This window comes from Schistocerca piceifrons, chromosome X, assembly GCF_021461385.2.
Source record: "Schistocerca piceifrons isolate TAMUIC-IGC-003096 chromosome X, iqSchPice1.1, whole genome shotgun sequence".
NCBI classification, from domain to species: domain Eukaryota; kingdom Metazoa; phylum Arthropoda; class Insecta; order Orthoptera; family Acrididae; genus Schistocerca; species Schistocerca piceifrons.
Window position 1 is genome coordinate 896,697,514 of NC_060149.1, and position 14,562 is coordinate 896,712,075.

Sequence of the window (14,562 nt, forward strand, 5' to 3'; positions counted from 1 at the left end):
GATTTATTTCTGTTCAGGATGGTATTGCGTGATGAGGATGGTGCTCCTTTGCAGCTCATTCTTCAGGCTGGTTGGAGGATTATGGGTGTGTATGAGGATATGGCACAGGAATTCTGTTTCCAGACTAGATTTTGAGGGTTAAGCCTGTCGGTGAATGTGGTAGTTAACTCTTCAGCATACAGAGCAAAGGATTCCTCATTCCTGTAGATGTGCCATACACAGGTTGCCAGATTGTATGAGAGAGACTTATTGGTGTGGCATGAATGTACGGTTGGTAATTACTGGGCTTCATTTTTTTTCTCCTCCTCCTCATCCTCATCCTCAGGAAAATCCTGCATAGGTCTTAGCTTCTTCAAAAAAATTTCCTCCATTTCCTCCATTCTGCCCCCCCCCCCCCCCTCCTCCAGTGCAACTCTGCAACATCCTCTGAGAGATTTTATATCCTCTTTCACATTATTTGTCCACCACTTTCTGGGGCTTCCTCATTGTTTTGTCTCAGCTGGCCTCCATTCATAAAAAAAAAATTGTTGTTCTTTCAGCATTCTTCCCAAGAAAATGTCCAAGCCAGGCCATTTTCCTGTGTTTTATAGTGTCAGTTTTTTGTATTAACATTTGTTCAAGACCTGCATGTACTGTTATTGATCTGAACTGCTCCATGGATCTTGCATGGAACCTTGTGTTCAAATATTCTGAGCTGCTGCTCATCAGTACTTTTTTGTGTGTTGTGTCTGTTTTTTCGGTCATGTCCAAAAGAACAGATACATTTTGATTCTATGGTAATTGTGAATCAACACAGAAAGGAATTATTAACATAAGCTGCTGGTGGGCATTGATTTAAATCAATGAGGAAAGTTGAAAATTTGTGCCGGACCGGGATTCGAACCCAGGTTTCCTGCTTATTAGATGATGCACTGATCACTGCACCACCTGGACATGGTGGTCATTGCAGCTGCAAAGACTACCTAGCACACCTCCCATCAGACCCAAATTCTCAGCTTATCCACATACTTCAGATGTAGTGTCCCTTATGCATTATCATCATTACTCACAGCATGCTACGGTAGTCCGTGCAGTTGCGATGACCACTGTATCCAGAAGGCTCAGTGGTCAGCGCATCAGCCTAGTCAGCAGGAGACCTGGGTTCGAATCCCTATCCTGCACAAATTTTCAATTTTCCCCTCTTATTTAAATCAGTGCCCACATGCAGCTAACATCATGAATTCCTTTGTGTCTGGATTCACAATGGCTGCAGTATCAAAATTTGTCTGTTCTATCATATATGTCTAAAAGGGCTGATACCACATATACACTATGTGATCAAAAGTATCCGGACACTTGGCTGAAAATGACTTATAAGTTCGTGGCACCCTCAGTCGGTAATGCTGGAATTCAATATGGTGTTGCACCACCCTTAAACTTGATGACAGCTTCCACTCTTGCAGGCATATGTTCAATCAGGTGCTGGAAGGTTTCCTGGGGAATGGCAGCCCATTCTTCACGGAGTGCTGCACTGAGGAGAGGTATCAATATCAGTCGGTGAGGCCTGGCACGAAGTCTGTGTTCCAAAATGTCCCAAAGGTGTTCTATAGGATTCATGTCAGGTCAGTCCATTACAGGGATGTTATTGTCATGTCACCACTCCGCCACAGGCCATGCATTATGAACTGGTGCTCGATTGCCTTGAAAGGTAAAATTGCCATCTCCAAATTGCTCTTCAACAGTGGGAAGCAAGAAGGTGCTTAAAACATCAATGTAGGCATATGCTGTGATAGTGCCACGCAAAACAACAAGGGGTGCTAGCCCCCTCCATGAAAAACACGGCCACACCTAACACCACCACCTCTGAATTTTACTGTTGGCACTAAACACACTGGCAGATGATGTTCACCAGGCATTCGCCAAACCCACAGTCTGCCATCAGATCACCACATTGTGTACCGTGATTCGTCACTCCACACAACGTTTTACCACTGTTCAATCGTCCAATCTTTACACTCCTTACACCAAGAGAGGTGTCGTTTGGCATTTACCAGTGTGATGTGTGGCTTATGAGCAGCCGCTCAACTATGAAATCCAAGTTTTCTGACCTCCCACCTAACTGTCATAGTACTTGCAGTGGATCCTGATGCAGTTTGGAATTCCTGTGTGATGGTGTGGGTAGATGTCTGCCTATTACACATTACGACCCTCTTCAACTGTCAGCAATGTGTGTCAGTCAAGAGACGAGGTTGGCCTGTACACTTTTGTGCTGTACATGTCCCTTCATGTTTCCACTTCACTATGACATTAGAAACAGTGGACCTAGGGATGTTTAGGAGTGTAGAAATCTCACGTACAGACATATGGCACAAGAACACCCTATCACCTGGTCATGTTCTAAGTCTGTGAATTCCGTCGAGTGCCCCATTCTGCTCTCTCATGATGTCTAATGACTACTGAGGTCACTGATATGGAGTATCTGGCAGTAGTGGCAGCACAGTACACATAATATGAAAAACTTATGTTTTTGGGGTGTCCAGATACTTTTGATCACATTGTGTTTAATTAAGGTGAGGATCACCAATTGATCACTTCAGTGCAGATGTACACATCACTTGAACTCTTGTGGGAAACAGCAAAATGTCATAATTAATTAGGATAATGGGCAAGGAGCACTACATCTATAGTACATGGATAAGTTGATAATTTGGGTCTGACGGGATGTGTGCTAGGGTAGTCTTTGCATTTGCAATGACCACTGTGTCCAGATGTCAGAGTGGTCAGCACACCTGCATATTCAGCAGGAGACCAGGGTTCGAAGCCCGGGCCAGCACAAATTTTCAACTTTCCTCGTTGCTTTAAATCAGTGCCAACTAATTTAAATCAGTGCCCACTATCAGCTCATGTCATTAATTCCACTGTGACTTTTTTGTGTACATATGTCACATTTATAGGTTCTGATTGACTTGATCATGACCTTGTATAGTTGTCGTTTAATCTGTCTATGTAATATCCTGGAGGCCAATAACTTCTTAAACATGTGGAAACTTCTATTACTACTAAAGATGCAAGATTTTATTTCAGTTGACATGGAATTAATCCTATTAATATTAGATCCCAGACATTCAAAGTTCTGTACATGTTCAATCCTGAAGCGTGCTGCTGATAACTTATTCAGATTGTCATTTTCCTTCACGGTGAACATTATGTACTTGGTCTTCATTTCATGACTACAAAGCCTCATAGTTGTAAGGATCCCTTCAGCTCATCCATTGTTCTCTCTGATGAGCCTCTTCTATTAATAATCGCCACATCACAGGTGCATGGAACTATCTGAGTAGGCTTTGTAACTATGGAATGGAAATGAAGTCCCATGCTTCTTTACAGAGCGTAGGGGAACGATGCGGGAGACCCGCACCGCCTTACTAGGCAAGGTCCTAATGGAGGTGGTTTGCCGTTGCCTTCCTCCGACCGTAATGGGGATGAATGATGATGATGAAGACGACACAACAACACCCAGTCATCTCGAGGCAGGAAAAATCGCTGACCCCGCCGGGAATCGAACCCGGGACCCCGTGCTCGGGAAGCGAGAACGCTACCGCGAGACCACGAGGGCGGACTTTGTAACTATATAATTAGATATTTGGAGTTCCCAAACAGCTGCCTCCAGTGTCAGGTTGAAAATAGTGGTAGAAAGGGTGTCCTCCAGCCTTATTCTGGTACTGATGCCAAACCAAGTACTTCATTCAGCATCCAGTTGCACTGCCACGATGGAACCAGCCAGGGTTGCTTAAATGAGTGAGACATACTTAAATGCTATGTACTCAGTAATAACATATCATTTGGCATTTTTGTCAGGCTAAGACCATCAAAAGTTTACTTACAGTCTACATAAAGGTTATGAAGTTCATTATTATATTCATATTCCATTTCATGTATTTGCCTCAGGGGAATATCCGATCTGTTGGTGACCTATTAGGCAAGAAGCCATTCTCTCAAAATCTCTTCTGCATATAGAGTGGCCTATTGTAGATAATATTAGACAAAGTGTTATGGGGTACATTCAACAGGGTAAGTCCTCAGTAATAAGAACAGCAAGGCTTGCCCACTTCGTTATGTATTGATTAAATCATGCCTAGTGTACATTCTTGTGGGATTCTTTCTTCACTTCCATGTCAACTTGATAAATTAATGGATTCGCTTAACAAGATTGACTGCCCCCCCCCCCTTTTTTAAAAATACAATTCTGCAGTTGTTCCATCAGTTCCTGGTGCTTTTTAGGCCATTCTCTAATTTCAGTACTGCTGCTAAGATGGGCTCTTCTATCTTCGGGTTTGCAGGATACAGGGCATAGTCAAAGTTTTAATTATCACCTTGAATATATCTAGCAGTGACCATGAAACTTTGTGATGGTGTTGGGTCCTTCTCTACATAATCATCCTTCAGTGAGACACATTTTCCAATTATATATGACCTGGCAGAGACCTCATTTGGAAACATATGCATTGTGACTGTTCAGGAAATGTTCCACTTCAAAAGTCTCTTCATTGTCATGCTGTAAATGCCTGTTATGCAGTGGTTTTTGTGTCTGAGGAAAGAGGAAGAATCATTGGGTGCTATGTCAGGAGAATAAATGTGGAGAGGCAAAATTTTGATAACCCAAAGAAGTAACGTGTGGTTGAGCCCTGTGATGAATAATATGGACCATCCCCCTTAGGCAACTTCCTGTAACACTTTGTTTGCAATGCCTCCCATTGCTTTGTCAAGAGAGTTCAGTTGCATGATCCTGTGGTAGTTTGCCCATTATGAGCATAATCTGTTGGCACCACACCAGCACCATTTTGCCCAGTGGTCGTGAAACTCACTTTTCCACTGCTCAATTTGTTCCTTTGTGTCGGTGTCACAGTGATGCACACAGCACTCATCCATGGTGACAAGATGGCTAAAGAAGTTATCTGGATTGGTTTGACACAACTGCAACATTTCAACTACTCTATCGATTTGGTAGGCTTTTTGAGTGGGCGTGAGCACTAACAGAATCCAGTGGCCAGAAACCTTTTCAGTCTTCAGAATGTCCTACAAGATATTGAAACCTGATCTGTGACTAATTTTCACTTTTTCCACTGTCACTATTGGATTGTGGTGTGAGGATGTTACCAGCACTGCAGACACATTCCTGCAAACAAGCAAAATAGTTATTACATAACTTTATTTTTCCTAAATGAGAATTAAAACTGAGATATGTCTCATAGTATGGTAGCTGCTCACTTGTAGTATGACTGTCTTCCAAAATTCCATTAAAATAATCTCCCTCTATCAAGAACATCTCGGTTATTGTCAGCAAATCTCCCTTTTTATCTATATACAATGTTATGTAGGTCTGTATTCCAGAGTTCCTTCTTTGATTTTGTCATAAAATTACCTGCTTCCATTTGTATCATAATGTTTTTCCATCTCCTGTATCTTTCTCCTCATAGCCTCTTTTTTTTTTTTCTTCCTGCACACTCATGATGCCTTTAACTTTTTATTGTATGTTGTGTGATAAAATCTTGTTTGTTGTAAGCATTTCAGTTTTCTTCCTTTTTCTGTTTAAGTGTCTGTCTTTATTGGTCATTCTACCATTCTTCATTTATGTCTTTTCAATTCCGCCATTATTTCATGTGCCATTATTAGAACAGTATTTTTAATGAAGTAATATTTTCTGTCTATGTAGTCTGTGTCTCAGTCTGCTCCGATGCTCTCGGACTATAGATCTGGCTTTCAGGTGTGTTATGTTACATTTCTTTCCTCTAGGATTATTTCCTTTGGTGGTCATGGTAAGTTTCTTCCTCATGATTGCAAGCCCTTCCCTTTTCCCAAAAATACATAATAATCATTATTAGCTCCTGTAACTTCCCCTTTTATATTGATTGATTGTTAATCAATCTAGGCTCCAGTTAGCTCGCGGTAGAATGTTTGTGAGGAAAGTCACAAAAAGAATTGTCTTGCTGCACTGTATTTACACCGAGTGCGTGTTGGTTGTACCGGCTTACTCAGATGAATTTTTGCTCCCCAACGTATACAAGCCAAGTTACACATAAATGCATACAAACTGAGATTATTGTCCTAGTCATGATTACAGCCTATATACACCCACACTTTGTCTGTGAAAGTTTACAATTCGCGTGAGCTAAATAGTCTGAATCAGTACGATAACTTTCTAGAGCGCCAAAGAATATCTATGAATGCTGCGCTCTGTTGATAATCTGTGTTGTCGCACAGATAAATGTTTCATGAGCACGTAATATTAAATGGGTTGAAAGAAATGTCAAACACTGTAAATTCACTTTATGTTGGTTTATTCTAGTCTATGCACATCCTGTAATTGTCTTAAAGAAGTAACCTTTCTTTCTAATGGGTGGAATTAGTTATGTGAATTCAGCCAACGAGTGTACAGCAATATCCAGATCACACTATTTACTTTAACGCAGTTTAGGTATATTCCTCACAGTTTGCACTGTTCATCACTTCCTATCAGTTGAACTATTAATTGTCTATTTCATTGTTGTGTTCAGTCTTTAGTTGATAAAAATCAAATTAAGACAATATATTCAGTTATTTTCATAGCTTGAATTACATCAAAGATATTTTCAAAGTTGCTGATTTACCTCTTTCAGTTTTTAATCACTTCTAGCAGATTGCAAATCTTCAAAATGTAACAAACCATCTCGTATCATCTACCAGTATTACGTCTGAATGCACAAGTACAGTTATGACACGACAAGGCAAGCGCCTTTACAACTTTAGCTTCTGTATTTCGCAGTGTCCTCAAAGAGCACTCACAAGGAGTATTCTTTGAGGTCACTGGTTATACTCCATGATCTAAAATTCTGCTACTTTGCGATCTACTATTATTTTTTTCTTGAAACGAATGGATTCTGTTTCTTTTTTATTCTTTTTCAAAACATTAAGTTACTTTGCTACCAAGGTTCCTTTCTATTTCTTTTTATATTACTTTCTTTTCAGTCTACTTGCTACTAGTCATGCAGTGTTAGTACAGAGGGTCTTTGTTTTTCTTTTTATGAAATTTGGATCTTGGGCTTTGGGCTTGTATTGGGGTGTGAGGAATAGATTTAGTTTTCATTTTTGCGTCCAAAGGGTAGCGGCGTTACACTCCCCTGAAAGTGCGCACATTTTCCATACTAGATGCCCATCTTTTTGATTCCAACACATGATCTATTTGGTTTGTTTAATTCATGTCTGATTTCTATGTAGATTTTTTTTCCTTCCTTTTTTTTTTTCTTTTTTCTGATGAACCAGGTACTTGCTGCCCTTTTAAGTTGTTCACTGAAGCATACTGGGAAACCCTCAGGGCATTATTACTGGTTTAATTGTGCAGACTTTCCTCTCAGAACACACTTCTAAAAGCCTTTTCCTTCCTCAGTTTGGTATTACAGACACCAAAGAGTGCTTTGAGGTCATATCTAGGTATTTTATCACAAATGTCCTGCTGTCAATCATGAAAACAATCTTCCACATCATCATATGAATCTTCTATTGAGGCATATGTATCCATAAAGGTCACATTATGAAGTTTCCCTTTGATACATACAATACATCATTCTCCATTATATGGAGTAAAAGCTACAACAGATCTAAAACTGTCTTTGTACACTATAAACCCAATCCCAAACTCTCTTTTCCTGGGTAATACAGAGAGAATTTCTATGTATGTATCTCTGTACTTCCTTTCCAACTAAATTCTCAAAGTGCAACAACTCCCATTCCATACCCAAGTGTCTCTTCAGCAACACTGTCCGTGACTCCTATCTGCAATAACCATCCACATATTCCAAATTTAGGTATGGTTATATTCACATCCATGTTTCTTGGCATAGTTTCTCTTCTTAAGGACTGTTTGTGATGACAGGCTTTTACAAGCCAGGGATATTAACAATGTGCTGAACTCCCAACCTGCAAGACAAGGCTTCCATTCAGGGTTAGCTGCACCCGTGAGTTGATGACAAAGTCTGTATTGTGGGCCACACTGAAGGCAGTGTGACCTAGTCATCAGCTACTCTACTGCAGGCATTGTCCCCAGCTTCTTTGGAGCACACAAGGCCCCCCCCCCCCCCCCCCAGCCCCCCACCCTGAACTGAAATGACTTCAAGGCAGTATCCCATGAGGGAAATGGAGGAGCCAGATATGAAGTGAGGGTATTTTTTTTGGATCCATTGGAGAGATAGAGGTGAACCTGAATTGCACTCTCCTGTGTCAACCTGTTTATGGGCCATCCAAGAGAAACCTTCCTAGCCACTTAGTCTCAAACCATGTCTGGTTCATGTTCATTGATGGCACCTTAATGATCTGGACCCACAACCAAAACACTACCCTTATCCCTCCACATTGTCAACAACTTCTGTCCCATCTACTTCAGCTGGTACTCCTTAGCCCAGTGTGCCACCTTCCTGCACTTTGATCTCCATGTCTCTGATGGGTGCACAAAAACATATGCATATGTGAAACCCACTAACCACCAACAGTGCCTCCATCTTGGTAGTTGTTATCCCATCCTCACCAAAATCTCTCCCTGTGTTGTATCACTGTTGTAGACCCAGCTACAAGACATGTCCTATAGACTCATCCACAGCACATTCTGTTACAGTCCTGTCACAGCCATATCTATTGTATCATATCCTGTTCTTATCCTGTGCTATCAGAGGCAGGGCTACCTGTGAAAGCAGTTATATCTTGTTACAGCTCTGCTTTAACTTACACACAGTCTTTTGTATGGGAACAACGACTAACAATGTGACTACCCGAATGAAAGGCTGTCGTAAAATTGTGATCAATATCAGGGTTGGCTACCCACTGTTCACACTTGGTGCCAAGCACAAAATGCTCAACTTCAATGGTTGCTTCACAATCCATGCCATCTGGAACCCCTCTCTTCCCTGAACTATACAAATGAAAATTGCTGTGACAACTTGTCCTTAGATGTCAGTCCTGCAGGCCTCAATGCCTGCTAGCCTCTGTCCCCTATGGCCCCCACTTCACTCATTTTAAACTCATGCCCTTTTCTTTACAGTATCCCTCTTACCTCCTCCATGACACTGTGCACCACAAATGACACATCTTGCTTGTGGCCAAATGAGTAAGCTAACCAGTGCACAGTCGTATCCTGTGTGCTTGTTGCCTCACTGTCTCACCTATCCAATGCTCCCTCCTGCTGTGTGTCTCCTTTCTACCCTCACCTACTGCACCCAGTACAACCTGTCTCCCAAGTCTAGCTATAGTGCCAGTACAGCAGAGTCAAGTGGGACAATGGAACTATGCTTGCATATGTGTAATGTGTTAGCTATGAAGGACAACTCGTCCAAAAGCTCAGTTATGTTTTCAGTCTTGTTTACGCACATATCAACCATTCGACACATCAGCTGTTTGACAAGTGTGATTTTTCATTACCATATTTACATTGTTTATGGTATAATCCTTAACTTAGCAGTATCTGCATTAAGGTATTGATAAATAGACCCATATGTGTGGCTATCTGGTGATAACTAAAACCAGTTTGTTGTGTCCCAACAATCTTCCATGGGTAATGTACTTTCTGTCTTTGTGACTCATGGGGTGGCTAATTCCTGTTCTTGCAACACGATGGCTCACCACTTATTACTTGTACAGTCTCCATTGAGCTGGTATTTTTACTTCGATAAGTACAGTTTGGAAGTCATTGTTCCAAACTGTGTGACTCGTGAAATTGTCAGTTATACATCCAGAGACAGCCATGTTACATACCTGCTGTGAAATTCGACTCAACCAGTTTATGATTTTCTGCTGTTTATTTGTGTAGCATTAATTTTATTTATGTTTACCATCTTCAAATAGGTGTGCTTGTTGAAATTATGTGCTCTCCTTCTCCTCCTCTTCTTCTCTCTTTCTCTGAAAATGTTTCGGTTTCTTTAAATACTACATATTTTTCTATAACTAAATTGTGTTATCTCTTTTAGGTAATTATTCATTGTCAAAATTCTTAGTAATCAGGTGTAACATTAGTAAATATTGTCTTCTATTTCCAGTTTTAATCTCTCTGACATTATTCCTGTTGCTCTTCTTATAACATTTACAAATTCAAAAAATCACTTTCAGGGACTGTAGTTTAGAGCCTTGCGTCTGCATCTACATCTACATATGTACTCCACAAGCTACCGTTATGGTGCATGGTGGAGGGTACTGTGTACCACTACTAGTCATTTCCTTTTCTGTTCTACTCGCAAAAAGAGCGAGGGAAAAATGACTTTCTATATGCCTTAGTAAGAGGCTTAGTCTCTCTGATCTTATCTTCATGGTTCTTTTTCTTTGAACAGTATTGCATTAGTCTTCTTGCAGCTACAGACTGTTCAGTGGAGCCACAAAATACTGATAGCTTTCTGTGATCTTTTAAAAGTGGTACAGATTTTTAATAAAAATGGTTTTGTATACATTTGTGTGAAAGGGAATGCTATTTCATATTTGATGGGAACCAATGTTTTCATAATAAGATAGGAACTCATAGTTTCATTTGGGGAGTCATGAGCAAGTTTTCAACTATATTAGTGAAGTAATAAACCAGTCAATTCATTCTTAGCACTGTACTGGTGGCCATGACTCACTGTAGTTGACATTTTCACCAACTTTTGTCCGCGTCATTTAACGCGTATTTTTTGTCACACATGCAATCACTTCTTTGAATTTTTTATATGACCACACATTAGTCTGCTACCCAAAAAAAAAAAAAAAAGAGAGTGGAGAAGATAGATTAAATTGGACATAGAAACCTGTTTACATTTCAGCTGTAGAGATCTGTCTGGTTACTATTTATTTACTTCTTCCTGTTCCAGATGACACAAACATTAAGCCAAGATGAAAAAGTTCATGTCTTGACATGGACTATTATGTTTATTTTAAGTAGCAAATGCACATATATTTTGACAGTGTTCTCCTCTTTTTCAGTGTAATTTAGGCAACCTGTTCCTAGTCAATAGACTGTATTACAGAAGTTCAGATATTGAAGGTCTGTAAAATATTCATGTATAGCTGTTGTAACCTCTTCGCCATAAAAGTCTGAAATAAAAAAATCAAAAAAATCTGATGAAGCAGATGGATGCTCCAACAAGTCACACACAAAGAGCCCTAGTCTTCACACTGTCAAAGCACCTTTGCAAACATGTAAATTCTCTTCATTGAACTTGATTTTTACTTTTGTCAGGCAATTGATTCAGTAGATTTGCATAGTATTAACCATGTATGTAACTTTAATCAAGAAGAAGAACCACTGCATCTCAGGAAATATTGACCATAACATTTCTGGCAAATGGCATGTTTTTCCAGCCTTTGTTCCTCCATCTCTTGAGCTTTTTGCACCTATTACCTTCTCCCAGTCTTTTTAAAACAGTGCAGTAGAACTGCCCTGTGACTGTCTGACCATATGGAAGAAATTCCTTATGGACAATTCCATGAATGAATGTAGTAGTAGTAGTAGTAGTAGTAGTAGTAGTAGCAGCAGCATTGACTTGCTTGTGTGAACTTGCTTTTTTGAGCTGTGAAGTTGTTGGAGTCTTCCATTTTTAGTACTGCTGTCTTGTTTCCATGCCATAATCGTACATCCATGATTCATAGGCAGTTATGACCTTGGACAGAAAATTTGGGTCATCTTTAACTGTTGTTTGAGGTGCAGTGCCCACCTTAACCTGTCTCTGGCCGGCATTAAAAAGACAAGGAACAAACCGTGCTGCAATTTCTCTCATTCAGTTCATCAACTAGAATGCATTTTCACAAAATTCCAACAATTTCACAAACATCAAAGATTGTCTGCCTTTTGTCCTTGGGGATCACTTCATGCACCTTCACAATTGTTTCTGTAGTTGTGCATGTTGATCCTCAGCTTGAGCATTTTTCACCCTCCACAGACTCCTGGTCATCTTTCAGTTGCTTAAACCAGTCAAGTATTTTATGCTTGGCTCAAAGCATGCTTACCAAAAGCTTGATAGTCAAGTGGTGGGTTTCAGGTGTCGTTTCATGGAGCTTAAAACTTACAGCAGATCCATTGTGCTTCAAGTCAGCCATTTCAAAATTCGCAGACACAGTAGAACACAATGTGAAGAAATCAACAACAGTGTTTACACATGGCACTGCCAATGATATCACATGGCAGACTGACAGTTGAAACGCACAACTGGAGGTACCTAGTGGCAGAAGTTTGTTTGGGTACGATATTGAAATTCTCAGAAATTTTTGATCGCTCCTCATATCGTGCATAGTAACAAACTGACACACAAAATCAGTTGAAGTCTGTTAAAACTGAGTGAGATGGTGCAGTAGTTAGCACACTGGACACACATTCAGGAAGACAACAGTCCAAACCCACGTCTGGCCGTCCTGATTTAGGTTTACTGCCATTTCCCTAAATCGCTTCAGGCAAATGCCAGGATGGTTCCTTTGAAAGGGCATGGCCGACTTCCTTCCCTAAACCAATGGGACCGATGATCTCGCTGTTTGGTCCCCGCCCCCAAATGAACTAACCAACCGAATTCTGTTAAAGCAATCCCAAGATCGCTCTTAAATTAATTTTCACTTTTGACTTTGTCAGCAATCAAGAAATGCTGTACTTGCTTTCATATTCTTAATTATTCATTTAAAATAGATCATACCCTTCTCTATGTGGTTCTGTAACTTTTTCTGACATATTGAATACTCCATCATCTGACTCGATGTGATTCTTGAAGTTTTTCCAGTGTACTGAATATTCTATGAGGTTTTGGAATTGCAGCGAAATCATGTTGACTTTTTGCCACAATATTTTGGCTGGCAACTATCCAGCCATCTTCAGATGAGTGTCCACCACTGGAGACTACAAGTTCCTGGCGTTGGATTTATAGCAAAAATTGGCAAGGAAATGCAAGCATGCACATTGGCAGCCATCACAGGAGCATCCTCTATCGAAATCCGTGCTCTCTGCAAATACTGTTATATCTGCTGAGTGCAGACACATGTGTAAAGGTGTAACTACATGTCCGCCCTCTGTCGGAATGCGTGCTCGTGTCACCAAACCCAGATGTCAGATGTCGCCAGACGTGTCATTATGAATAAACTGTTTTCTCTCAGAAGAAATTAGAAAAATCACCGGGTCCCAAGCCTTGTCCAGTTGAAAGCCCCCATCAGGATTTATAATATTTTGTGCTAGACATATTTCCACAGATTCTTTAATTACTGAATCCCAAAAAGTTCTCACTGGAGCCAAGATTTTTGTGACAGAATAATCCATAGGGTGTCCTGAAATACAGTGCTCAGCTATGGACAACTTACTGGGCTGTGAAAGGCAAGTGTGGTGCTCATGTTGTATGCATCTTTTGTGTACTGTGTGTATCGTCTGACCTATGTAAGCTTTGCCACACTGGCAAGGAATTTTGTAAATCCTGGCCTCCCGCAGACCCAGATCGTCTTTTACCGAACTGAGAAGGGCACTAATCTTCGCCAGTAGCTGGAAGATTACTTTAACTTGATGTTTCCTTAGAATCCTGCCTACTTTAGACGAAAGGTTGCCAATGTACGGAAGGAACACCCTGGACTTGAACAGCTCCTTATCTTCTTGATGTGGTGGCTGGTCATGTTTCTTCTGCCTTAGCACTGTGCTAATCTGATGTGGAGAGTAACCATTATCTTTGAACACTGACTGTTGATGATGTTCTAGCTCCTTTGTAAGACTGTCTCCATCAGAAACAACATGAGCCTGGTGAACCAACATTCTAAGGATGCCAGTAGTTTGTGAAGGGTGATGGCAGCTCGACGCTTGGAGATAAGGGTCAATATGTGTGGGCTTATGGTAGACAGAATGCTCTAATGACCCATCCACTTTCCTAGTAACCAAGATGTCCAAAAACGGAAGTAACCATCCTTCTGTATTTGTCGTAAATTGGATATTCTTGCGGACTGAGTTCAGATGTTGCAAGAAGCCTGACAGTTCTCCTTTGCCATGGGGCAACACTACAAAAGTGCTGATGTTTTCCTATCCACTTTCTCTTCGGGGTATTTGTCAATCTTCCAATACATTGGTTCACTCAGCAATTTATAAATCTTCTGTTCATAAACCTCAAGTGGCAACAGCATGGTGGTGTAAGACCACCGTGGAAGGATCTTCTCATAGCTTTCGTAGTGCGGCCCTTTCCATTGCAGAAATGTTGCTATTCCGAGGTGGAGCTTTCGTGAGTGCATGACATGTTTCACGTCTTATTTCTTCTGCAGCATCACTAGGAAGAGGCCTAACACCTTCGTTAACAGTGCTAATAAAATCAGTCAAAGGCAGGGTTCTCAGCGTAGGGGCGAAGTTCAACCCTTTCCCAAGCACAGACAGTGTTATGTTGTCCAAAACCTTATCCGTTAAATTGACCATGGAGCGTCGAAAAGTATCTTCATGCAGTAATGTTGCAGACAGCCGGCGAACTTCGAAAACTGTCTAGTTGTAGACTCCTTATGGACCCAGTTCGATTTTGCCCGTGAAAGTGATGGCAGGCTGAATGCAATCTCCATATGCAGATGAAACAGCTGTTTTGATATAGCATCCATTTC

The 14,562-nt window shown here is 40.8% G+C and overlaps 1 protein-coding gene across 2 annotated transcripts in view; it reads left to right on the forward strand.

The window, feature by feature from the left end:
- LOC124722025 (dynamin-binding protein-like) overlaps positions 1–14,562 on the forward strand; it is a 213,651-nt gene that overhangs the window by 187,942 nt on the left and 11,147 nt on the right. The gene's annotated exons all lie outside the window — the stretch shown is intronic.